We start from the raw sequence: 26,631 nt of genomic DNA on the forward strand, positions 1-26,631 counted from the left end.
AGAGCCAGCTTGGCACCATGGGGTGGGCTTCCCAGAATGCACTGCAAAGGTGTGCAGCAAACAAAGGACGAAAGCCAAGTCCACAGCTGGGCTGTAAGCCCTGACCCAAGATGAGAGGAAGTCACTAAAATCTCAGCAGCTGCCTTGTGGCGGAGAAAATATCCCTTCCCCAGATAAAGCATACAGAGAGAAGGTAGCATGTCAAATGAAATGCAGATGGGCAACAGTTGCCTATGCCAAAGGATGATAAGAGACTTAAAGAAGGGTGAGGAAAAACCTCATCATATGCATGAGAACATACATCTATTCCAGAGAGCTGGATGTTCTCAACATAATTTGTTGTTGTTCAGTCACTAAGTTGTGTCCGACTCTTTCTGACTCCATGGACCATAATACACCAGGCCTCCACTGTCTCCAGAGTTTGTCCAAATTCCCGTTCACTGTGGCGATGGCACTATCTAATCATCCCATCCTCTGCCGTCTCCTTCTCCTTTTGCCTTCCATCTTTCCCCACATCAGGGTTTTTTCCAATGAGTCCTCTCTTCTCATTAGGTGGCCAAAGTATCTGAGCTTCTCTCAACAGAATAGGTCTGTACAAAAAGAGACATACTAGCTCAGTGTTTCTCAGGCTTAGGATCCTTAAGATGTATGGATTTCAAACTCTCATGCTGACTGGGGAATTCTGGGAGTTGAAATCCACACATCTATAGATCCCAAAGTCGAGAATCATTGTAGTAGCTGATGGCTTCTTCCAAAGTACTTTTCTGACTGGATGTTCCCGATGAGAACTGGACTACAGTAATCCTTGCCTCACTACCCCAATTGGGATTGAAGCAAGGGGGTTGTTAAGAGAGTCGCACCCCATTTTACACCCTTTTGCCATGGTCATTAAGTGAATCACTACAGTTGTTTAAGTGAATCTAGTTTCCCCCATTGACTGCTTGTTGGAAGCTGAATGGGGAGGTCACAAATGGTGATCATGTAACTCTGGGATGCTGTAACTTGTAAATACCTGCCGGTTGCCAAACACTCAGATTTTAATCATCTGACTACGACTCTGTAATAGTCATAAGTGTGAGAACCAATCATAAGTGACCTTTTTCAGTGCCATCATGATTTCAAATGGTTGCTAAACAAAATGGCTGTAAGTTGATGACTACCGATAGCTGTGCCCCTGCTTGGGGTGAAGGATGTGTATAAGACAACCTGTGTGTTACGGGCATACTTCCAAAGATATGCCTCTGCAGCTTCACAAGCCAGACCACCACCACCCCACATACAAAAAGCAAATCCTGATCAAATCTGCTTAGCTTCTGGCATTTCTGAGACAGCCCCACCTTGCTTTCAACCAGAAAATCTTTTGGCTATGCATGGAAAGAGATCCTTGGATTCAGGCTGCAGCTAAAACATATCTATCTGGGGTGGGAGGAAAACAAGATCCCTCTCCCCCATGCCAATAATGAGCGAGCTTGCAAGTGGCATCTTAATGATGCTACTTGCTTCAACAGGCTGAATCTTTCAATTAAGATATCAAATGCTGGCATGGTTCTGGCAGCCCGACTTATCCATCATGGAATCAGCTCTTCTACCGATTCAGGGTAATTTTCTATCGTTTATCCCTCTTTCGTCTCACACAGTTTTCCTGGGGTGGTTATAATTCTTCCCATTAGGCACAATAAAATAAAATGGTTCTCTAAGCGACTGTCCTTCAGTTGTGCTGGCCAGCTAACAGCACGGGGAGAAAAAAAGTTTGTACATCTACTATAAAGAATAAGCATTTTGTTTTGGTTCTGTTTTATTTTTACATTCATGTTCAGCAGAGACCATTTGGTGCATTGGATAGTTCAACTTAGGGAGACCCCATTTCAAAGCAAGCTTAGCAGCACGTATGCTATTCTCCAAACGAGTCGACGTGGCATGATCACATAGCTGTAGTTTCTTCACATCTACCTTCAAAAGTCAAATCAGCTGATGTCTATCTGCCCCAGAATTGAAGGTTTTTTTTAATTATTATTATTTTTAACCAACAAAACAAAACAAAACAAAGCAAAACATAACACACATACACACAATATATATACTCCTCTCCCTTTTTTTTACAGCGATTGCATAACGGCAATCTATTATTTACATTTCCCCCCTTATTCTTCTTTAGAATATTTGTCCTTATTGCCCCGTTATTTCTTATTTACATTTTTCTTCCTTAGATTTGAAGGTTTTTAAATAAACCAGGATCGCCCAGGTTCCTCCTGGGGAAGAAGAGCTAAAACCCCCAGAATTTTCAGCCAAAATCAAAGTCTGAAAGGTCCCACCTTAAGCAAAGCTGGTGTAAAGTATGCTACCATGTCTGCTGCCTGCAGTAATATCTCAGGCTGACACCTTAGTAGCTGGAGGCTTTGGGGCCATTGTCTAGATTTGGAAGCTAAATAGAGTTGGGACAGGTAACAACTTGGTGGGGTAACCTCCAGCAAGGTCCAAGATGTAAGTTAGACTGGGAAGGTGAAAACACATCCCAGAAGCAAACAATTGCGAAATATTTTCATTACTGCCAAGAAAACACATGGACATATTCCTGTAGCCATTGGGATTTGAGGGAGTCTTTATATGTTATCTGTATGGGTACTCCTCCACTTACAATTGTTCATTTAGTGATGATCCAAAGTTACAACAGCACTGAAAACGTGACTTATGACCATTTTTCACACAACCGTTGCAGCATCTCCGTCACATGATGAAAATCTGGACGCTTGGCAACTGGCATGTATTTGTGACGGTTGCAGTGTCCCATGGTCACGTGATCCCTTTTTGTCCCCTTCTGACAAGCAAAGTCAATGGGGAAGCCAGGTTTATTTAACAACTGCAATGATTCACTTAACAACTGTGGCAAGAAAGGTCATAAAATGGGGCAAAACCCGCTTAACTGTCTCGCTTAGCAACAGAAATGTTGCGTTCAATTGTAAGTCAAGGAGGACCTGCATGGACAAGTTTGTGCAGCCTTCACTGTGTGAAGAATATCTGCAATAACCTTTGTACGTAACACATTTATTTTATTTATAAAAATAAAAAGTGCAACCAAAATTCACATACATACACCATCAATTGCCGCAAGCTCACATCGTAAGAAAATATAAACCGATAATAATATGAATTATTCAAGAATCAATACTTTTAACCAGTGTACTTTAGTGGGTTTGAAAAAAAATTAGATTGTGGCTGCTGATTTAAAAGGGATTGCTTTTACTAGCTGCAAAAGAGGTCACTGTTGTTTCAAAACATAGGTTGTCCTTGTTTAGCAGCCATTCACAATTATAGTGGTGATGAAAAAATAACTCTGTGACCAATACCTGAATTTACAATTTTTGCAGGTCTGTAAAACAAAGGAAAACTGAAGGAAGATCATAAGCATAATTATGGTTTTACTTAGTGACTGCTTTGTTTAACAACCCAGTTTCTGCTCCCAGTTACGGTTAGGACTACCTGTAAAGGGGAAATAGAAAAAAAATTCAAAGAACTTAGTCAGTCATAAGTAAGGTATGGGATAGGGGCCTATGAGAAGAACTGTCCAAGATTAAGAAATGTTCCCTTTGCTGCTGGGCACTGATCTCATTTGTTAAATATTTCCTGGCACTCCTGAGGACCAGATACTTGGTTTTAGGAGAAAAGAGGGAAAATATTATTCACGGATTTATGCAATACAATGAAATGCTGTTTAACTAAATTAAAGAAAGTGACTGAAATATAATGGGGTTCAGTTCTCCTATCAACTATCACCCAACTCTCCTCCTTTAGTCCCCCCTATTTTTTTATTTTTCAAGAAACTGAACAAAAGAAGCACACCTGCCTGAAATTTTGACATTTGATACCAGCAGCACACAAAAGCCCCCAAGATGACAGACATATCTCAACCTTAGCCCACCTGGAGACACTCGTCTCAGCAAATGGAATCAAACCAGAAACCCCAATTCTAAAGGGAGTGGACCATTACCTCCAGCTCCTTCTCTATAGATGCCCAACTCAAACAAGTGATTTTGGGCGGCTTACAATTCTAAACTTCTAAAACAATTTAAAAGGCATTAATACAATAAGAACATCCACAAAATAAATAAGTATAAACAGCAGCCATGATGATTAGTCAACTAATAGTAAAGCAACACAACAGGACCATTCACACATCCTGAGCCCCAGGCCCAGGTCCAAGTTTTTAAAAGTTTGCAAAAAGCCAACAGGGTTGGGATCATTCTAATTTCCAAGAGGAGAATAGGGCAGGGGCTATGGCAGAAAAAGACAATGTGACAACCCAGCACCTTGAATTGCACGGGGGAAACACACTGGCAGCCAAGGCATCTCCTGGAGTAGTGGAGTTATATGTGCCTTTTCCCAAATTGTGCAGTTTGACTGGTCTGCCAAGCAACCCCTCCTCAAGTGAAATGTCTCTCCCTCCCAAGTTAAAGGGGTAATGTTTTCTAATCAGACACTTCATTCCTTGCAATGTATACAATGCCACAAAAGACCAAGCCTTCCCAAGTCTTCTATGTCTGCATCATAACTAGGCAAACGTAAACATTCAACAGAAGTTTCAAGGGGGAAGAAAATCTCAGAAAGATCTACTTTCCCCTGCTAAACCTTGCTCTGTTCTGCAGCCAGGCCAGCCAAAACAGGTCAGTTGGCAAGTTCTTTTCAATGCTTGGCTGCTTAGAAGTACAAATTAATTTTCCACTGAAGAACTAAGGCCTAGTATTGATATATAACTGAGTATGCTATGTACACGCCATGATTATTACCTGAAGTAGAGAATAAAACAACACGCAGAACCCACCAGAACAGTGGCCCCCAAACCTTTGGGCACCAGGGACAGGTTCTATGGAGAAAGTTTTTCCATGGACCGGTGGGGGCCTGGTTTCACATGCTGCCTGCATCCTGCAGATGGGGCTTCGCTTGTTTGCGTGGCCCGGTTGCTGGCAGGCCGCGGCCCAGTGCTGGTCCACGGCCCGGGGGGGGGTTGGGGACCACTGCACTAGAATTATACAAATAATTCAGTGAATGAAGGCTCATATCCCAAGGATAATGTTTCAGGGTCCAATATGGGTTGGTCACCGGGACCAAAGGTTTCGTCTTGCAAGCTTTCGGACTCTAAACACTAAGCCTCTGGTCCCGATGACTGACCCAGATTGGATCCTGCAAAAAAATTAAGCCTTTAATGTCTGAATGCTGAATTAACACATCCTGTAGGATTAGGTCTTTCCTTGTAACCCTTCCGATCAAGGGAGGTCACCTTCACCTCAGCACAAGTAATATCAAGAAGAGAAAATGAAGACTCTAGAACAGTATTTCCCAGCCTTGGACCTCATCTCCCAGTATGTTTTTAATGCTAGGCCGCCGTGCTGGTTGAGGAATTCTGGGAGTGGAAGTTCATATATCTTGACATAGCCAAGACTGAGAAACCCCGCTCTAGAATTTACTCTGCTAACTCATCTAGATCACGCCACGGAAGAGATATCAAACAAAATGAACATCAGTTCCAGTTTGCTACACATACCAAGTCCAAAATGCTGAGACAGACCTCACTCAGTTCCTCTCAGCTGATCTCAGCAAGGAGAATCTTAGGACCAAAGTAATGTTTGCACTCTCCCAAATAAGTAAATTTAATCATGGATGACTACTTTCAATATGAGGGCTCCCTCCACCCCTCCAAAAAACTGGATATCAGTGGGGTTTTTTTGCTTTAAAAATTTGTACATAAAAATACCAACATGCCTACATAAGATTCGTACATAACTCTCACATTTCTTGAGGATTTTGCATATTTATTTATTAGATTTACACCATCCAGGACAATGTATAGTATCGGCACGAAGCCACATTCAATGAATCCCAACAGTTGCTGCAAGTGGAAGGTGAAAAGCCAGCAAGCCACCATTCTTTTTGCAAGACCCAATAGCACAATGCCTGATGAGGCAAACATTCTCATAGTGTTCAGGGGGAGATATACTGCCAACAAACCACATAGATATGCAGCATTTAAAACACACCCTCCAAACAAAACACAATTCAATGAAAACTAGCTTTGGTACAAGTATACTGTACTGTGCACCTAAAACAGAAAGATATCATCTCAGCTTGTAAATATATGTTATATAATGACGGAAATCCACAATTTTTTAAACTGGTTCACGGTTCTTATATGGAAGTACATTAGGACCACCTGTGTGGATCACATATTTGTGCTTTCATCCCTGATTTTATCTGTTCCCTTCGCCTATTCCCCTTATCACCTCTTTCTCCTCTTTAACTCTTCCCCTCTTTAATCATGCTTTCTTTTCGGTTCCTATCTATTTTTAGCCCATGACCCAGACCACATTCTTCCTTCCTTCAGACATCTCTGTTAGGCTGCAAAGGCATTAAGGGCTACTAGCTATCAGTTTAGGCCTGCAAAACCAACATTCCACACACCTCAAACACCACAGGGACAAGATCACACTCTTTGGAATCTGCAAAGGGCAGTATTAATTCCTTGCCCATTCAGTTGCTCTATTAGTGGAGAGCTTTGGCTCAATTGCAGATCACAGATTTTGCATGCAAAAAAATTGCTAGTTCCCATTCTTAGCATATCCAGGCAGGGGTGGGGGAAAAAGCTCCCTGTTCATGTAGGTTGGTGTTTTTCAAATGTGGCAACTTCAAGAAGAGTGGACTTCAACTCCCCGAAGTCTCCAGCCAGCAGGTTGAAGAAGTCCACACATCTTAAAAAGTTGCCACGTTTGAAAAATACTGGTATAGCTGATACTGAGTTAGATGGTCCAAGAACTTGACTCAGCCTATATCAGCCTCCTGGACTGCATGCATTTTGCAGATAAGTCACGGAAATATTTTGCTGTAATTTAAAAAAAAAAAAAAAAAAAAAGAAGCAACGGGTCCCACAATCAGATTTACAGACAAGAACAAGATCAAAGTGTGCAAGAAAAAAAGGACTAGCAAATGGAGCTTTGGGTGGGTGGGGATCAGGGACTAGTTCTCTGCATCCAGAACAAAGAGGTGAGACATAACCAAGCCATTTAAATGCAGTTCTGGCTGGTCTGATCTTCCCCAGCTGGAGTTCCTGCTTGGACAACTGCAGTACTGTTGTTTTTACTGATAGACAGAGCCAAAGGCAGCTTGGAGGCTGGTGAACTTTCTGGCAGGAAAGCTGAGCCTAGCTCAACCATTTCATCCTTGGCCAAATTGCTTTCTGCTTGCACTCCCTGGTCAACAGCAGTAGTGGGAACATTCTTCTGTTCTATTCTGCAATCACAGGGCAGGGCTAGATTATCACTCATTTCCTAGCCGGGCAGACAAAGCTTGCAGGAAAGCAAATAGGCTTTGCATTTGTAAAGCTGTTGGAAAACGCCCCAACTCCCTTGATTAATTTTAGATTTATATGTTTGGCTAATATAGGACTCACAACTCAAGAAAATCCAAGCCCATTCAGTTATTTGGAAAAAGAAACATGCTACAGTCCTCTCAAAACTGTAATCGCCCTTTAAAAAATACAGGTAAGGGAATGTATATTTCAAAGCTCATACATCCCATGCCGAAAACAAGATTACGAAAAGAAAAAAGCTAGACATTATGATTGATTTCTATATGCAAGTGAACCATGGATTTAGGCTCTCTTTCTCAGCCCAAATAATCCAGGACTTTTGAATGAGAAGCATTCACATTTCAAATACTCAGTGAGGCAGTGCAGACCCCAGAGGGCTACACCACATGCTTTTTCTAAATAGCCACTGAATTAGTTCTCACAGCAACAACATTTGTTACACAGAAAGCCATTCTGTGCAGGAAACCTGGATGTTGATCACTATGGAGAGCAACTATTTATCCCAGCCTGATGGCCACATCTACCAATTGCAGTGCAGTCTAACGTGGTTTATTTGGGCTTAATGTGTTTCCAAACCCACCTACTACAGTTTGAGACCCACAGTAGGTTTAATCCAGTTAACATGTAATGCAAACTCAGCTAATTGTGAATAAGCAGACAATGTTTCCCAACAAGTGACGTGAAGCCACTTGAGTACATCAAGCTCGCACACACATGGTGTGCGTGTGATTTCCTGTCCAGACTGAAAGGAAGCCTTCTCTATACCATCACCCATTTCCTATAACCAGAAAGAGTGGGCAGCATTTTCACTTTTACGTTCTTTTCTCCTTATGATGCTATCACTCTTTCTCCCCCAATACAGACAAATGTCGCCTCGCCTCTCTGGCTCGCTATTCTTCCAGGGGATCTCCCAGATCAAAAGAAGATCAGAAATTGGGCTGAAATTCTGAGGAGGGTACTTCCTATAATTTGTATAAGGAATCGATGCCGTACCCCCATGTGTGAAAGAGGGACGACCTTGCACAATCCTGTTGAATTCCACCCTGAATCTGAATCCCAGCAAAGGGTTCCCCCCTCCATCTTTAAGGTGCTGCAAATATAGCTCACCCCTGAATTTGTTCAAGGACACTCTTCTTTGTGTGGGCCTGCCTGGTCCTATCTCTTCCCCGTCTGACATCCAGAGCTGAACAAAGAGAGAATTCTAATCCAGGAACAGGTCAAGAGTGAAGAATGGAATTGGATCTGCTGATAGATGCCCCATTCAACTTCTCTCAGCCTAACTGAGCTACCTCAATTTTGCTTCTACAGACACCCAGTGATCAATTATCCTGGTCAGAAAACCTCAGTAAACACACAGAAACCTCTCTGCTCCTAAAAATTTAAGCTCTATCCTCTTTAAACTCCATTTTCCCTGTCTTCCTCAAGCAGCCCCTTCTAAATTTTTCTAGTATCATCTCTCCCACTCCCAGCTCCCATTCCTCTTTTCTGTGGAAGAGTACACCCACACCCACCCAGAGAGAGAGGGAGAGGGAGGGAGAGAGAGAGAGAGAGAGAGTCACTTCCTATCATCTACTTGCTGCATCAAGCTGTCCAGAACTGCAAATTAATAGCCATTAACTGACTCATAAACCAAGGCTCCAGCGCAGCTTACCGTCCTGTGGGAAGGGTGACAGAAGTAGATCCCAACTGAGTTTCCTCTCTTCACTAGGCAGCGATGACCTCTTTATGCTCCCAAGAAACAAGAAACGCAAATGGTTTCTACTGTTTCTAACATTTTTTTTAAAAAAACTCTATATTTGTATCTCTCCTCTTACTGGAGATGGTTTTTGCACAGCATGTGATGCATAGCCTCAAATGGGTGGGGTACTTTGTGGTTCATCAGGAATCTATTGCTTTAGCATGTTGGATCAGCCCAGCTATTGCATCAAGCCATAACATGGCTTGTTTAGGCACAGCACGTTTATTTTTATTTATCTGATTTTTTTTATACTGCCTTTATTACTTTATAAGTAACTCAAAGCGGCGAACATACACAATACTCTTTTCTCATCCTATTTTCCACACAACAAGCCTGTGAGGTGGGCTGGGCTGGGCTGAGAAAGACTGGCCCACAGTCCTAGCTGGCTTTCATGCCTAAGGAGGGGCTAGAACTCACCATCTCCTGGGGATTGGCCCAAGGTTATCCAGCTGACTTTCATGCCTAGGGCGGGATTAGAACTCACCATCTCCCGGTTTCTAGGCCAGCATCTAAACCTCTAGGCCAAACAGGCTAATGTGAACACAGCCAATGACTTTTCTTAACCTAGATTTAAGGGTTAGCAACTTAGCACTTTGTCTGAACTTCTCTCTCCCGCCCTAGACACACTAAAATAAAATCAAAATCCGCTGAAGAAATATAAACCATTTCCTTTCCCATTACTTTCCTGAATACCTTGCTGACACGGCATGTGCAAGTCATGGGCAAGCTGTTATAAAGCAGTTTTTTTACAGAAAAGGGGGAACTTGTTCAGAGGTTAATAAGAAACCAGCCCAGCATGACAAAGCCGGGAGGATGTGGCTAAAAAAAAAAAAATGAAGTGTTTTTTGGTTTAAAAAAGAAACTGGAAAAACTCAGCCCCAAATTCACATTTTAATCATTAAAAAATACTACTGCGTTCGCTGGCATCACGGTACCTAGGGAATAAGTGTAAAAGAAAAGCCTGCCTCTCCAGACATGTGTGAACTTCACTGCACGTTGCTTAGGTTGCAGCAGTAAACATGGGGATACCAGTGTGCCACACCACACTGTACACGCTGTCAGCCCCCAACAGGAGCTGAATATCTTTAACTGTTGTGGCTTCATTTATTCCCCAGATCAAGTGGTATGGAGGAAGTCCAACAGCGAAATGGGACTGTCACCACCTTCTCCAAGGTGGTATCTCCCAAGGTGATCCCAATAGAATTCCCCGTTCTGAATGAGGTTTCATAACATGTGGTGGGTAGAGTACCAGATTCAGGATTTCTGGGTTATTGTCAGGAGGAAGCAACTGTAATTTCTTGTGAGTAGCCAAAGTCAATAACTTTGTTTTCTGCATGTTACAAGAATCTCACCAGACTGCTTGCCTTCCCTTGGGAATGATCAGATATGGCTTCATGGATCTTGGGGGAGGTCAAGCTTATGCTGCTTGCATAAAGATTCCAACCTAGGCCCTCACTTGACTCCTCCTTCCAGCTTGGCTGGCAGTTTCTCAACAGTTATAAGATGTGAAGCAGAGAAGAAGAAGCACCACAATTTTAGAACACAAGAGAAAATTGGATAAAAAGGAGGGACGAACAGCCTGTAGTCCTAAAGTTGTTTGAAACCCCATGAAGCACTGGGTGCAGGCAGCCGCAGAGTCTCCTGCCCCCTCTCTTGAGACTTTTCTTCTTAACTACAGTAATCAAACTGACTGTTGTTTGTTCCAGCTTCAAGCATTTTCCCCCTCCCTGGCCCTTTTGGATTGTGGTTTTCAGTGCATCACTCAAAGACCAAACACAGCACTCAGCCACAGAAAGATCGTCCTTGAGTTAAATTGACCTCCAGGACGGTTGAGTTTTTAAGTGCTCAGAGTCATCACAGCATAAAATAACCCACAGCGTTACAGAAAACACTGGGCTTTCCCCTTTACAGTAAGGCAAGAGAAAGGGGGATCATGTATTGTATGCAAAGATGTCAGGTCTTGTCTCAAAGGTAGTTTAATTAGCAAGCAACTTGGGAGGTTGGAGGGAGCTGTACATGGAATAAAGAAGCATTCCTTTAAGGATCTCTGCATCCCAACCCTGACTGGGGAATTCTGGGAATTGAAGTCTACCCATCTTAAAGTTGACAAGGTTGAGAAACTCTGCTCTAAGCATCACCAAAGGACTTTCCATGCATTACATCTCCAGGCTGGATTGAAACACTTGAAACACGGGGGGGGGGGGAATACCAGAACCCAAGATACTTCCTCTCCATCCCTTCCTTCCTCAACCAGCCACACCAGGCCTCCTGCAGCCAATCACTCCAGCAATCATGAGCATCTGAGAATAGCTTGGGAGAAGGTTTACCCAGCAGTTAATTAAAGCGAGCATCAAATTAAATACAGCAAAATTAAAACAGCACCGGAAATTAATTTTCAGCATTAAAAAAAGTCTACCTTGTAAAGCTAGATATTCTCTAAACGGGGGAAAGAAATGCACTGAGCTGGGCAAGATAAGACATCATGCATGGTATCAGCTTGCCAGCTGTGGCAGTTTCAGGTCCAGATGCTGATTCTGTCACCTCACCTACCTCTTTGCCCAAACCCAGGGAGTCTAGTTACTCCGCCATCCCAGAGACACAGATGGTCATCATTCCTTGCCAAACCCTCACCTATGTTGCTCTCTATCCAATTCCTTTGATCCATGTGGGTGGCTCAAAGCCCCTCATCCTTCTCTTCTCCTCCAGCCCCGCAGCCCATCAATCACCAGATGCGTGGAGTGCTCAAGAGGCTGTTTTCACTCCCGTGGCACCACATGCAGAAAGAGAAGCGGGAGCCAACAGCATTGATAAGTATTTTTTCTTAAATAAAAAATACCTCCTAGTGGAGATTTTGCAAAGCTGCATGTGGCTTTCTGGAAATAAACAAAAGGAATTTTTTTTTTGAAAAGCAAACTTATCCAGAACTTACAAGTGAAGCTAGCTTTGTATTTTTTTAAAGGGGGGGGGAGTAGAGAGGGAGAAATAGGTAAATAAATATTTGTAAATAAATAGATTTATGTAATAAACAATGATGATTTCAAAATGCAAATCTATTTAGAACATCCAATGTGAAGTTAGTTTTGTATTTTTTTTTAAATTGAAGTGGGGAGGGGAGGGGAGGGAAAGGAAAGGAAAGGATCCCACTTGGAAGAACACTGAAAGCTCTCTGGTTGGTAGTGTTAAGCAGATGTCAGAAGCCAACTTAGACGTTATGATTAATTGACAGAAAATTGTGAGTATAGTTGTTATAGCTATTCTGGCTGCACATTTGGGAAACAGGAATCTCAGCAGCCCTGGATGGGACTAAGGTGGCAAAGGCTGGTGTAAGTAAGGGACCACATTTCATGGTTATTGGCAAGCATATAAATAAGACCGAGATCAAGAAAAGCAAATTGCAAAGCAGTTGCCCTTAATTACTAGCAAGGCTAATATTTCCTTTAAGCTGGTTCAGCACCCTCAACGTACCTGCTGCTTCTGCTTCAGCTAAAGATCCAGATGAGAGTAAAATATACAGGATCTTGGTGACCAACATCACTTACAGTATGGATACATTCTAATTTATGTACATATCCAGAAAAAGACACATTGTGGTTTCTAGAAGACACATTGTTGTGTGCTGCCCAGTTGTTTTCGGTGAAATGGGGGGAGAGGTGAAGGTTATATAAATTTGATTAATAAATAATAAATAAGCAGGAAAAGTTATTTCCTGTAAAAAATAAAGGACTGGCAGCTTTTTTTTTAACCCAACCCATGGGCAGTGAGGAAAAGCTCTGGAGATGCCAACTAAAGCCCCCATTCAATTGGGGACATAATTATTCAGCAAAAGATGTGTGCATGTTTTTTAATATATGGGGGGGGAGATCCAGTTGTCTTAAGATGAAAGAATGGTTCTTTCCTGCAGAAATGTGCTGTGAAGAAAGCTTTTGACAGGCTACCCCCTTGTGATGTTTCCACTCCTGCAGCTTTGTGCATGTTGCTATCGTCCTCAGAGAAAAGGAAAGATTTTTGTGTTCTCCTTCTTATTCTCAGTGGCTCATATAGATCTACAACAGAGTGTCTGCTTTGAACACTGAAGGGTACCCAATTCAATTCCAGGGGCTTCCAGGAAGAGCTGGGTGTGAGAGGGCTGTCAGTCTGCATTAGCAATACTGAACTAAATGCATTAAAGTTGCACCTTGCTCCAAACACTGCACATCTCAAGACAGTGCTAGAAATATTTACATTTCATCAATCTCTTTATTGTACCCCTCTGTTCGGCCACTATTAAAAACAGCCATCCTGTAAGTGGGATGAGCCTACAAACTAGTCGTAGCTGCTGGTAACAGAATAACAGAGTTGGAAGGGACCTTGGAGATCTTTTAGTCCAACACCCTGCTCAAGCAAGAGACCCTCTACTAGGGGTCTCCAATCCCCAGGCCCATTATTGGGCCTTGAGCAGTTTGGAATTGGGCCACAGAAGTGGTAGACGAGCATGTGTGCATCCCCAGTTGCATATGCAGCAGGCAAATGTGTGCTTGCACGCATGCCCGCCACTCATGCAGAACCATCTCCTCCCTCCCCCCCACCACCAGTCCACAAAACCATAAAGGTTGGGGAACTCTGGCCTATACGATTCCAGACAAGTGGCTGTCCAGTCTCTTCTTAAACATCTACAGTAATGGAGCACCCACAACTTCTGAAGGCAAAGGGGTCCACCAGTCAATTGATCAATGAAAGAAAATTTCTCCCTAGTTCTAGTTTGCTTCTCTCCTTGATTAGTTTCCATCCGTTGCTTCTTGTCCTGCCTTCAGCGCTTTGGAGAATAGCTTGACTCCTTCTTCTTTGGGGCAGCCCCTGAGATATTGGAACACTGCTATCATGTCCCCACTCGTCCTTCTTTTCATTAAGCTAGACATACCCAATTCCTGCAAATATTCTTCATATTTTTTTAGCCTCCAGTCCTCTAATCATCTTTGTTGCTCTTCTCTGCACTCTTTCTGGAACAGTGATGGCGAACCTTTTAGAAACTGAGTGCCCAAACTGCAACCTCAAACCCACTTATGCATTGTTGAGAGACTCATTGATTGAACTTTTTTTTTTTTTTTTGCACACAGTGGCGGAGGCCTAAAGCAAAAAGGTTTTATAAAGCCCAGCTGAAGGCCTAGGATTGGGACAAGAGCATGCGTGCCACAGAGAGAGCTCTGAGTGCCGCCTCTGGCACCCGTGCCATAGGTTCGCCACCACTGTTATAGAATCTCAACATCGTTGTATCGTGATGACCAAAACTAAATGCGGTATTCCAAGTGTCAAGACTTTATAAAATGGTATTAACACTTCATGTGATATTGCTTTTATCCTTCTATTAATAGATCCTAGGACTAGGTGGGTCGAGGAAACTCACAATATCATTAGCTGTGGAAAGCCAGATTTAGGTGAATGCTAGACAACGTATGACCTGTAGTGTCATTATTTCAGAAGTATTTCCCTACCAATGCCTTCAAAAATGGCAGAGCTTTTAATTTACAGCCTTCGCTGGAAAAGAGAGAGATGTATTTGCCTTGAAAACAGTCCACCTTGAGCTGTGTAGCACAGTAAAACATCAACAGTTGATCACAGGAAATGTTTTATGACATGTTTTATATTATGTCGTAAAATGTTTTATGATAATTTTTATCAAGTGTTTCATAAAATTTGCCAAATTTCAATTCCATGAGAACCACAGGTTCTGGATTTTGGATACATTTGATAAGTTATTCCGTTTGAGGTACCTTGGCTGAAAAATGTCTGCCCTATGATGCACCATTTCACCAAGGGACAAACGTGAGAGCTTTAGTATAATATAGATGGAACTGGATGGTGTTGGAGAATCCTGGTTCAGTCTTGTGGGAATCTACCATCTCAGCTTGTCATGGCAATCTAGTTTACTTGGACATTGCTTGTCATACCAAAGATAGTTAATTTTTTTCCTAATTTGGGCTTTGTAGTATATTGTACGAAACTAATCCACCAATTCTGCCCTCTTCTACTGCTACAATTTTAATTTGCTCTTTGTTAAATATTACAACTGCATCTCCTTTAAAAAGCTTGCAGTTGCAACCAAATACATATATATGCACAAACACACCCCAAAATTGCACAAAGTTGTAGTGGCAAAACTTTCTGAAACCTTCATGCCATAATAATCAATGTGTGTATCATAAAATTTAAAATTTGATAAATACATAGATACATAAATAAAATGGTGGCTGCATTAGCTCTTTCTATACACAACCAATAGTATACTCTCTGATGTATTTCTGGTCAAAATAAAAGTTGAGCCCCAGGCTTGGATACTTCACGATTCTGAAAATAACCTGACACTGAGCACTTTCCTCCTTCTATCCCTCACCTTATAAACACATCACATAAGACACTCTGAAAGATGTGTACCTACACAAGTGAAACTTCATGCTTCTTATATCTTGATTCCAAACATGAAAACAAAGGGAAGGAAAATCTGGGTGTGCCCAAATCCAATAGACATAGTTATCTCTGCACAATGGGTTTAATCAGGTTCAATTACGATCACAGCAGCTCTATTCATGCTATATGGGCGACCTTGGCTAATACTTTATGGCTTAGGATGCTGTGGGAACCAAGGCTACTGCTTAGTTTATGGTCCAGTGTAGTGTGCAAATCCAGAAAATGGTTGACTTCAGTAACTAGATTGCATTGCCTGAATAAATTTGTAGGGTCAATAAAGAAACCCAAAAGATAGATAACAGATCCATGACGTTATGCACCCAACGCTTACACTTTGTTAGATGATGTTTTTCTACAATACTGACTTCCTTCCTATTTAATTCCTATTTCCCTCACCCAGTTTGCTCCTATCGGTTGGAAAGATTCTACTATCTAAATTGCAAAACTTGGAAACATTTCTTTCATGTTTAGGTTTAATGCAGTGATGGCCCTTTTTTATTATCAGCTACAAACCATTGTGGGCACCCATTGGATGTTGCTCATTAATTCACTGGTGAGCAAACGATCCCATCAGTACCTGCAACTCCTATTCATTATGGTTTGTCACATAGTCAGCCAGATGTTTAGACTGGATTTGGCATTTTTGTCTAGAGTCCTTCCCAAGTATCTTGAGATAGACAGATGTTGTTTAATGGTATTAAAGGTATCAACACAGAATGTAAACCGTTCCAGGTAAAACTGCTTTTTGCAATGGATTGACGATTGTGGTTTTTGTCAATGCTGATGGTGTTCATGTGGTGCTCCAGATGTTGTTATTATTGACATCTACAGAGGGTTGATTAAAAGTTCATCTTTGCAAAAGGCAATAGTTTTTGGATGACAGAGTAGATAAGACTTCTATTTGTGCATTCATGTATACTAAACACTGTCCAGAACTTTGTGCCACAACTCATCATCCTCATTGCTACATGTTACACTATTTCAAAACTGCTGTGGCAAAGCAAGATTCCATAACTGTCAATGGGAAAAATGCAGACTTATTCACGTATCCACTTATGCCATGTGAAAATGGCCCTTAGAAAAGCAAGAGAGATTCTTAAAAGTAGATAGGTTAGAATACAGAATAACAGAGTTGAAAGGGACCTTAGAGGTCTTCTAGTCCAACCCCCTGCTCAAGCAAAACATCCTATACCATTCCAGACAAATGGCTGTCCAATCTCTTCTTGAAAACCTCTAATGATGGAGCAGCGACAACTTCTAAAGAAAGCCATTCCAGTGATTTATTGGTCTAACTGTCAGGAAATTTCTCCTTAGTTCTAGATAGGATCTTTCTCTGAAATGTTTCCATCTGTTATTTATTTGTCATTCCAGTTGAGAAAGAAACCAATTACTATTCTTAGGACCCAGCAAGGTACCTTGCCTGCTACTTTTGCCGAACAGGCTCAAAGAGCATGAAGGACACCCAACCTTATGCTCAAGAGATCTGCCAATACATGAACAGTAAAGCATGGATATATAGAGCTGGAGGTAGGGCATTCACAGCCATGACAAAACGGTGAACATTCTCAAGCAAAGGCAGACCAAATGGGTGTGCCAATGCCAGGTGGGGAAATGAATCCATGGAGACATGTAGCAATATGCATACAAGAGAAAAAAAAATCTGGAGCTTCTTTTGATCGCAGCCAAAATCCTAAGAAAGAGTCCTACGAAGCTGCAAGAAGTCTCTTTTTTAATCTTGCACCATTTTCCCTATGGATGCTTGTTGTGAGGCCAGATGCAAGAGAAAATACGTCAGCCTATCTGAGCAGCTCTTCAAAATGTAACATATTCTTGATTTTCCAGGTGGTGGTGCAAAGAAGAGAACTGGGGAGATGTGGAGATTTATAAAATTATGCATGGTGCAAAGAATGTTTCCTTCCTGTCTCATGATACTGGAACTCAGGGTCACCTAGTGTGGTTAATTGATAGCAGATGCAGAAAAAAGAGTAGTTTTTCTTACATGTAACTTAAAGGAGGCTACCACCAGAAACAGAGATGGTCCCTTGTTCACACAGCTTGTCAAGGGAGGCATGCTAAAAATTCCCACAAGGATATGTCTATCAGTGGCCTTTAATTTGGATTGCTCAGTGAAAAAACAAGGAGGAAGGTCTTTAGTCTTCATGATCTGTCTATGGGTTTCTTGGAGTCACCTGACCTGGCTTCAAAAACAAAATCATGGTCTGTATGAAAACGTCTTCTGATCCAGCAGAGGATCATCTTAATTTTTCACAAGGCAAATTTCTGAGACGTGGAGAGACAGACTTGCATTCCCACTGTAAAGTTGAGTGTTGCACATCATGCTTACCTCAAATTAACACATTCTACTCAACCCACCTAACTTACAAGGTCTATGACAATTCGCCACGGCCAACACGCCACAGGACAACTCGCTGCAGGACAAGAGTAACACTAATATCAAAGAAAAGGAGGAATAGAAGCATTAAAGAAAGGATGCAAAAGGAGGGACAAAATGAAATGTGAATGACAAAAATTAAAATGTGCAGGAGACAGGAAGAAGTCAGACAATGGAGGGAGTAGAGCAGGGGTCTTCAAACTTGGCCCTTTTATGACTTGTGGACTTCAACTCCCAGAATTCCTCAGCCAGGCACATGTGTGAATGGCTGAGGAATTCTGGGAGTTGAAGTCCACAAGTCATAAAAGGGCCAAGTTTGAAGACCCCTGCGCTAACTGAATGGGTTGGGAAGATATTCCAAACCATAAACTAGCTACACGAGCTCAGTCCATATCTGCACCCTACATAAAAAAGTGGGTGTCTGCTTTGGGGTTCAGCATGTGGTGACAACACAGCTTGGCTGATTCACCCTTTTGTGAAGCAGCCTCGTCTGTGGAGCATAAGCCTAGCAAAGGTGATTCTTAGCCAGTTCCCATCCCCAACACCAGGCTGAATTTTCCACATCGCCTTTGAACGGAGACACCACTGAGGCAAACTTTTGATTTTTCTTTTTTTAATTTCCACCCACCCACATGAACCGCTTTCTGGGCAGAGATGCAGAAGAAAAGCTGAGAGAGGAGAAGAAGCGGGTGCGGGCGGGAGAGACTTTCTCAAGGCCAGCCAACAAATCCACAGTTGTTGCAGCTTTTTCCAAGGCTGTCTTCAACTCCAACCACGGAGAAAACTGCCCAACTCCTGCTTTCCGAGAGGGAGCCACTGACACGCAGGAGGATCGCAACTGATAAAGGAGAATATTTGCAGCTCAGGGTTGACACGAGGGGCCCTCGGTGCTCTCTGAGCTTGTTTTCTTGCAGACGTTTCATTACCCAAACGAGGTAACATCATCACCAATGGCACTGATGACGTTACCTAGATTGGGTAATGAAACGTCTGCAAGAAAACAAGCTCAGAAAGCGCCAAGGGTCCTCTTCTGCATGCATCTTCTTTTGGGGTTACCCATGAAGAAATCTACCCCGGGTTTTCATCTGGAGTGTCTCAGGAGCCTCCTCCTGTCTCATCCTACTCACCACTGCGTGGTTCCTTAGGTGTTTGCCTATGCTTCACTATCACCACCAAAGCTTCCAGCAGTCAGAAAACCATCTTTCTCATCAGCTCTCAAGAACTTTTCCTGCACACCCCCTCCCCCCCATCCACAGCGGGTTTAATTCTGACCAAGCATCATTTTATCTACTTCTCACTCCATCCTAACCACACACAAATACGCCTAGGCACAACATGTGCGTATGAACGTTCTCTCTCCCCCCCTTACACACACACACACACACACACACACACACACACACACACACACACCACTTACATGCATCCCACCCCTCTTCCTGTTAAGATGTCAGGATGAACTTGGAGCTTTGCCTAAACAGTTCCAACACAGCTTTCTCCTTCATTTGACAAAGCTCTGTGAGTCTGTGTGCTGGGAAGGGAGGGGGGTGAGGGAGGAAGGGAAGGAAGGATTTGGTCAGGTTTGTTTCCAGGAGATACATGAAATGGAGGATAACGATCTGCCAGGAAAGGGGGGGAAGCTAGAGAAAAGATGCCTGTTGTGCATTTCTTTAAAAGCCAGCTTGCTGCCCAACCTCTGGAGACCAGCCTCCCCCCCCCCAAAAAAAACCCCACTGCACCTCCCTCCCATCTCTCAGCCATGGGTGGCCTTCATGTTGTTCACAGATGGCTGTTTCTACTCACTCGAGTGCTTGACCTAAATCCTTCCTCTCTGTCTTCAGTGGTGCTGCAAATGTCTTAGCTGTGTAGCTCAAGGCATGGCAAAGCTAAAATTAAAGAGGAGGAGGAGAAGGAGGAGGAAGAGGTGAAGGACAGTATGACAACAGGATGTTGGTTGCCTCCAGAGAACCCCCCCACCCTTCCCTCACCACAGTGTTAAGACTCAAAAGAGAGAGGCAGCTGGGTCTTGGGCATTCTTCCTTGTGCAAAGCACACCCTGTCAGCGGCTGAATGCCGCCCTCAGAAAGCTGGGTGACCGCATTTCCGGCCCCAATTTTCAGCTGCCTCTGACCCCTCTCTGCTTTGATAGCTCCCCACCTGGGTCCTCTTCCCTACCTCCCTGCAAGCTCGCAGGAAGTTCCAACAGCTCTAAAGTTTTGTCGGTGACTCAGCGGCTGGCGGCTTCAGCCAAAAGTGACAAGCCGGCGCGCAGGCGCACCCACCCACCCACCCCTACCTCCAGGGAAATGGAAAGAGGCCTTTGGCCCTCCATCACAGATGGGGTGGGTGGTGCAGGAAGAAGGCTGGATGGTCGCCAGGCTCAAGTAACAAGGCAAGTCTCAGAGTGGAGGGCAGGGAGGGGGCCGAGGGAGGGGGGGGCACAAAGGCAGACTCTAATCACACCCTGCCTTGATGGGTCTACTTTCAGAAGGCCCCAAGAGCTTCCTGTGGAAGACCTTAGGGCCACATTTACAACGACCCTGCAAGGTAGGCAAGTCACCATCCACTCTGTGTTAAAAAGTGTGGCAGTGATGTTTACAAGAAAGCTGCCAACCTGAGGGCACCACTGAGATCTGAACCACTAACATCTGATCTCAACCTTCTTTCTCCCTTCCCGGACAACCTGCTTCCGAGCAGGTGCCAGGACGCTCCAAAGCAGCCTTTCCTGAGCAAGAACAGGACACAAATACTCAAAGGCAATTCCACAAAAGGGGGGGAGAGGGGGGGCAGCCCTGCAACTCCTTTGAAGTCCTTGAACTCCCTTGCAAGAAGACAAAGGGCTCCTTCCGAGGAGACGGGAATGAAAGGCCCCCTCCAACCCACCGTGCCAAGGCAACACATCCCCTCCCCATCTCACCAACGGGGGGGGGCTCGGGCAAGGCCCGCCTTTCCCCGGTCCCAAGCCCCTTTTTCCCACCCACCCCCCACCACCCCCGGCGCTAAGGTGCCGAGCGACAACCCGGCGCGTTTTTAAAATCCTCTCCGCGCGCGGCGTGACTCACTCGCAACTCCGCGTTGCCCAAAACAAGCTCCGACAAGGCAAAGGCACCGAGAGGCAACTGAGATCCCGGAGGCGGGGAGAGAAAGGGAGAAAGCGCAAAGAGGAGGCTTTGGGGAGGGAGGGAGGGAGGGAAGCGGGGGGGGGGGGAGAGAGAAAAAAGACAGAAGGGCCAGAGAGAACAGGCCGGAAAGAACAGGGGCTGAAACTGTGCCTGCTGGCTACAGCCTAATTGGTTCCGGCAACAGCCTGCTTTCCTTGGCGAGGCTTTCCCGGAGCCAGTTCCAGCCACTGCAGTGTCGGAGAGGAGCGAGCAATTCTCCAGGCTCGGTCCTGGACGAAAAAAATACAAAACCAATTTTTAACTAACTTCCATCTACTCCTGGGGGTGGGTGGGGGAGAGGAGGAGGCGGCGGCGGCGGGGGGGGGGAACAGAGAAGACCCCTACAAGCGTTAGGGAAAGACGGGCTCTTGCCAACCTCCTTTCCCCCGCACCCCAAATCCCCCACCCTGCCACGAGAGATTGCCAGGTCGCCTCTGGAGCGCGCGGCTTCGAGGCTAGGGCTAACTCCTCGCGGAGGCGCACCGAGAGCCAGCTGGGGGCAGCAGACGCAAGAGGACCTGGAGCAGGAGCGGCTGGCATCTCTCTCGAGCCTCTCCGATCGGGGCGAGAAGGAGGAGGAGGAGGAGGAGAAAAGGTGGGGAAGGGGAGAAATGGGTGGGGCGGCCTGCGCCGGGGGAAGTCACAACTCCCCGCGGCAAGAAAATTCCCAAAGTCGGGCTTGTTGTAAGGAAGGGCTGCAAACCCGCAGGGTCCTGAAACGCTCCAGTTCAGAAGTCGCTCTTCCATCTCCTCCTCCGCCTCCCCCCCCCCCCAGGCAATAACCCACGCCCATTCACGATTTCCTCAGGCGGCACTCCAAGAATTTCCAGCTTAAGCTCCTAAATATCCAGGGCTTTCACAGCGTCCTTCGTGGCCCAATTAAGGGCAGCTCCCAAATTGGTAACAGCAAGTCTTTACTTGCCTTTGCTCGGGACCTCGGGAGTTGAGTCCTGGCGCTGGGCAGGCTCAAGCAAGCACCTCCCGAGTCTTAACTAGCTTGCCTTTATCCCTATTTGCGCCAGACCTGGAGCCCTTCGGAGTGTCCCCGATTTGGAAAAAAGGAACCCAACCGTACTGTTTCAGAAACGCTGCTTTTATCTCAGTAACTCAATCTCTAAAAAGGATGTTTTGCATTCACACACGTCCCACAAAAATTCAAAAATGTGTGCTAACTTATTTCTGAACTCTGCTCATTAGTCTGTACTTTTAGGACTGCTTGCCACAGTTTTGAAATAAAAGCTAGAATCACACACCATGCTATGTTCAAGAAACCACCACAGCTCAGTTCATACAATACCCTAAGCCAAATCCAAACTAACCACGTTTTGGTGAACCTAGTCGATTTGTGGCAACCAGCAACAAGTTGTCACTAAAATATTCACTATATTAAAATATTAAATACATTAAAATATTCACTATAGTCCATTTCTGGATCTCCAACAGCTCCTGTTTCCAGAACATGCTTTCTTTGGCAGGCACACTTTCAGGGGCACATTTTAATAAAAAATAAGCTAGAGAAGTAAACAATTAAGCAAACATTGTCACAGCCACAATAGGTATTTCTGAATTGCACCTACAATACAATGTGCCTTAGAGGAATTAAGTGTAAACTAGTTGCACAACTATCTCACACTGAACTTGCTAGCTCTGTGTATCTCTGTGTACACTTGATTGGAAAACACACCCAGCTGAAACTTGGCTAAATATTCTGTGGCACGCACTTATTTGCTCATTCATTCATACATTTATTTGGCACTCCTCTTCCTCTCATTTTTCCCCACAATCACCACCCTATGTAGTGAAAGTGGTTGCCAAAAGTTATTTAGTTCCTGATTGAGAATAGATTTCAATCAGTGTCTTCTTCTTGACAGCCCAATTGTGTCACATAAGCAAATAAAGTACATTGTAATGCATTTAAAAGGACAATTGCACATGGTTGCATGGGAGAAATAAGTTCAAACTTCAAAACAATCTTTTAGGGAGAAAAAAGTTAAAGGTATTTGTACACTGTATCCAAGGGTCTCCCAGTTAGGCTCACTACCATCTGGGGGTCCTGTGTATTGTGAGAAGGAACTTTTCCAACCAAATTGCAAGTTGCAGTAGGCTGCTGCATTTTTCACACGCATTATCAAGATGCAAAACAGCAATCAGAAATTTAATAATTAGCAAATTCTAGCACACGGGGCAGGAAAATTAAACTTTTCTTCTTCCAGTGCAATTCTGATAAATCTTCACTGACACCAATGGTGGTGGTGGTGGTGGGTTGACAGAGTTCACCCTGATACAAACAGCAGCTCCAGAAGAACAATCTTCTGTCAAGATTGCAAAAGAAAGAGGGGGGGGGGAAATGGATGATGAATGCAGTTCATCTTATCAAAGGTGATTTGCTTCCAGTTTAACAAGCTGGAAAAGGAGGCATCCACCCAGTGCTGGGAGGGGTTGGCAGGCAAAAAAGGCCTAAATGCTAGCTAGAATTATTTTTATGGGAACAGACATCTGTGTTGAATGTTATATACTACACCACAATGTGCAAAGTTAAAAGAAGCTGGGTTTGGGCCTCATAATAAGCTATTTCCTTGGTTAGGATTTATGGAACAAGCCACAATTGGATGGGTTCATACAACACAATAAATCACAGTGGGCAATTCAATGCCTACAGTTTGCCTGCAGTCACTTTAGAGGTAGTGGGGTTGTGTTTTTTTCAGCCTCTAGAGCAGGGGTCTCCAACCTTGGCAACTTTAAGACCTGTGGACTTCAACTCCCATGGCTGGCTGGGGAATTCTGGGAGTTGAAGTCCACAGGTCTCAAAGTTGCCACGGTTGGACACCCCTGCTCTAGAGCTCACATGGAGTGCGTCATTAAGTTTTACTTTGGGGAGAAGGTAAGCTTTAAAATAAGCCTGGTCTTTTGGCTGATTCAGAATCTAAACTTCACAGAAACACATCACTGCTCTTGTCCCACAAAGACTTAGCTGTAATAGAAAAGTCCTTTTATCCACATTCATTCAAGAAGGCTTCACCAATCTTTCCCAATGTCCGAGTTTGTGGATTTCAAGTCCCAGAATCATCAGTATGGCCATTGCTGTGAATTCTGGAAACTGAAATCCAGACCCTTAGAAGTGGCAGGGTTAAGACACAGCATCCCACTCCCAATGTGCTTTGCAATTCAGCCCCCTATTAATGGCTTTATCTATTTTTTTAAAGCTTAGCAAATCACTCTGTTTTCTGGAGCATATTTAGATTCCTCTCCTCTCAAGCTACCCTACTCTACAATGTTAATATATAAAGAAAAACTTGCACAGAGCTATTTCATTCGTATTACAGCTTACCACACCCAGAACCAACATTTTAATCGAACAACATCAGGGAAAATCTCCTGCAACAGTTCTCTACAGCATCACCAGTTGATTACATTCTGAAACTTTAAAGAATAGTAGCTCCCCGTCTAAATTTCTTTCAGTCTTTGAGGTCCACATTCTTTTCGTAGTGGCTTAGCTTGGTGTAGCAAGAAACGTTATTCCTATTTTACAGATTGGGAAAGGAGGTCAGGGAACAGTCAATTGTCCAAGGCTGTGGAATAAATCCTTGACTGAGCAAGATTATAAAACCAGAGCTGGAGACAAATCTTCCCCCAGCCCTCCCAGAGTTGAAAGTGCTCTGGGAAGGCCTTTTTAACTTTTCTCCTTTTGATCCATTGTTGGTCTTAGGGGTTTTTGAACTAACAAGCAGGTCCTTCTTCTATCTGACTGAGAAAAGTATAATGTTATCACCTCAACTTTCCCCAACTTTGGGCCTTTCAGATGTGTTCAGAAGAGTCATTCCCAGAACTCCAAAACTTGTAGCCCTGCCATATCTGAAGGATACCAGGCTAGGGAAGATAAGACTCTGGTGAGGTTCCCACAGATGTGAACAACCTGTGGCTCTTTGCAAAAGATTAATTCAGACCTCTGGGAAGAGTGGTCTCTCCCTTTCCCACAGCCTGCAGTCTGGAAGAAAGAAGGGGTGATAAAGATTTGGTGCCTCAGAGGAAGAAAGATGGGGGTCCCACTCCCTTTCGCCTGGCTGGCCCCATCGTCCTCTTGTTTAGCTCCACTATCCAGGAGAGCCTCAACGGAACTGCTCCCAAGGAAATGTGACCTTCAGATGAAAAAAGCTTGACTACATTATGCTAAGCCATAACATAGTCTGGTTGTAGCCCATTGTGGTTTGTCAGCAAATATTTTTATGATTTTGCCTTATATGTGGGTCCAGCTTTCTCTTGGCCAGGATGAGCTTCTGAAGAAGAGGCTGACTCACCTATTTTGCTCTCTACCAAGAGGACCCAGGAGTCTTCTGGACCATCACCGCTGCTCCTGCTACTTCTGTAGCAGCCTCCATTTTGCTGATTCTCTTAGCAGGAAGCACAGAATGAACAATGGAAGTTGGGCAATCTAACTCTTGAGCCATCCTGATTAAGGTTCAGTTGGGTCATCCGTGGGAAGTCAGAGAGAACAAGATGCTCTCCCTTGGTTTTGGCCAATGCTGACCTCTCTCCTGATATTAGACACATCAGTGGATATTTTACAAGCAACAAGGAGTATACGGTACTGTTCAGGATTCCCCCCAAGAAAAGAGAATACAGATAATTCTCGACTTACAACAGTTCATTTAGTGACCGTCCAAAGTTACAACAGCACGGAAAAAAATGATATGACCATTTTTCAGAGTTACAACCTTTGTAGCATCCCCATGGACACGTGATCCAAATTCAGATGCTGGGCAGCCAGTTCATATTTGTGACGGTTGCAGTGTCCTGGGATCATGTGATCCCCTTTTGCTACCTTCTGACAAGCAAAGTCAATGGGGGAGCTAGATTCACTTAACCACTGTGTTACTAACAATAACTGCAGTGATCACTTAACAACGGTGGCAAGAAAGGTTATAAAATGGGGCAAAACTCATTTAACAAATGTGTCACTTAACAAGAGAAATTTTGGGCTCAGTCGTGGCCGTAAGTCGAGGACTGCCTGTGCAGCTTTAACAAAAACAAGAAGGACCCTGTAGAGTTATCGGACAGCAGACTTTGGCTTGTGATGGTGGGGAGTTTGTGCAGAGGGACCCTCTCTCCCCACTGCTTCTATAGCATGGGTTAAAAATCAGTCAAGACCAGAGAACATTGCAGCAAGACTTGCTGCTCTATAGGCAGATGGTGATCCATAAAATTGTGACACTGGTAGCTGCTTTATTACACGCCTGCCAATCTTCATGCATTTAATGGGAGCCAGTTTCTAAATTGTCCATTGGAACCAAATGCAGCCAGTCTCTTCTCAGAGGTTGGTTCCAGTCCTCCCTCCCTCCAATGTGACACACACTCACAATCACAGATGCCCCTTCCTCTGTCTTCGGAGCACGAGGCTCTTGGGTGGCTGATCTGCTGGCTAGCCAGATGCGGCTGTTAGTCCTTCCAAAAGCAGGGATCGGCTCTCCTCCCCCACCACCACCTCCAAATAATTCCCAGGCTGCATTAAGCAATCCCAAGGCCGCCAGCCCCAAAGTACTTGCCAAGA

At 44.1% G+C, this 26,631-nt stretch overlaps 1 protein-coding gene across 8 annotated transcripts in view; it reads right to left on the bottom strand.

The window, feature by feature from the left end:
* AHDC1 (AT-hook DNA binding motif containing 1) overlaps window positions 1-26,631 on the bottom strand; it is a 226,288-nt gene that overhangs the window by 140,473 nt on the left and 59,184 nt on the right. The window contains exon 1 of one of the 8 annotated variants that reach the window (XR_005555624.1): window positions 20,988-21,048. The exons of 6 other annotated variants lie outside the window; for them this stretch is intronic. The gene's annotated coding sequence lies outside the window, so the exon portion shown is untranslated. Of the gene's footprint in view, window positions 1-11,723; window positions 13,631-20,987; window positions 21,049-26,631 lie in introns of those variants that run through there. One more of the 8 variants, XR_005555620.1, reaches the window with a different exon arrangement.

The sequence above is a fragment of the Crotalus tigris genome, unplaced genomic scaffold (assembly GCF_016545835.1).
Source record: "Crotalus tigris isolate CLP2741 ecotype Arizona unplaced genomic scaffold, ASM1654583v1 scf7180000017628.32516253702:7417878, whole genome shotgun sequence".
Lineage (NCBI taxonomy): Eukaryota > Metazoa > Chordata > Lepidosauria > Squamata > Viperidae > Crotalus > Crotalus tigris.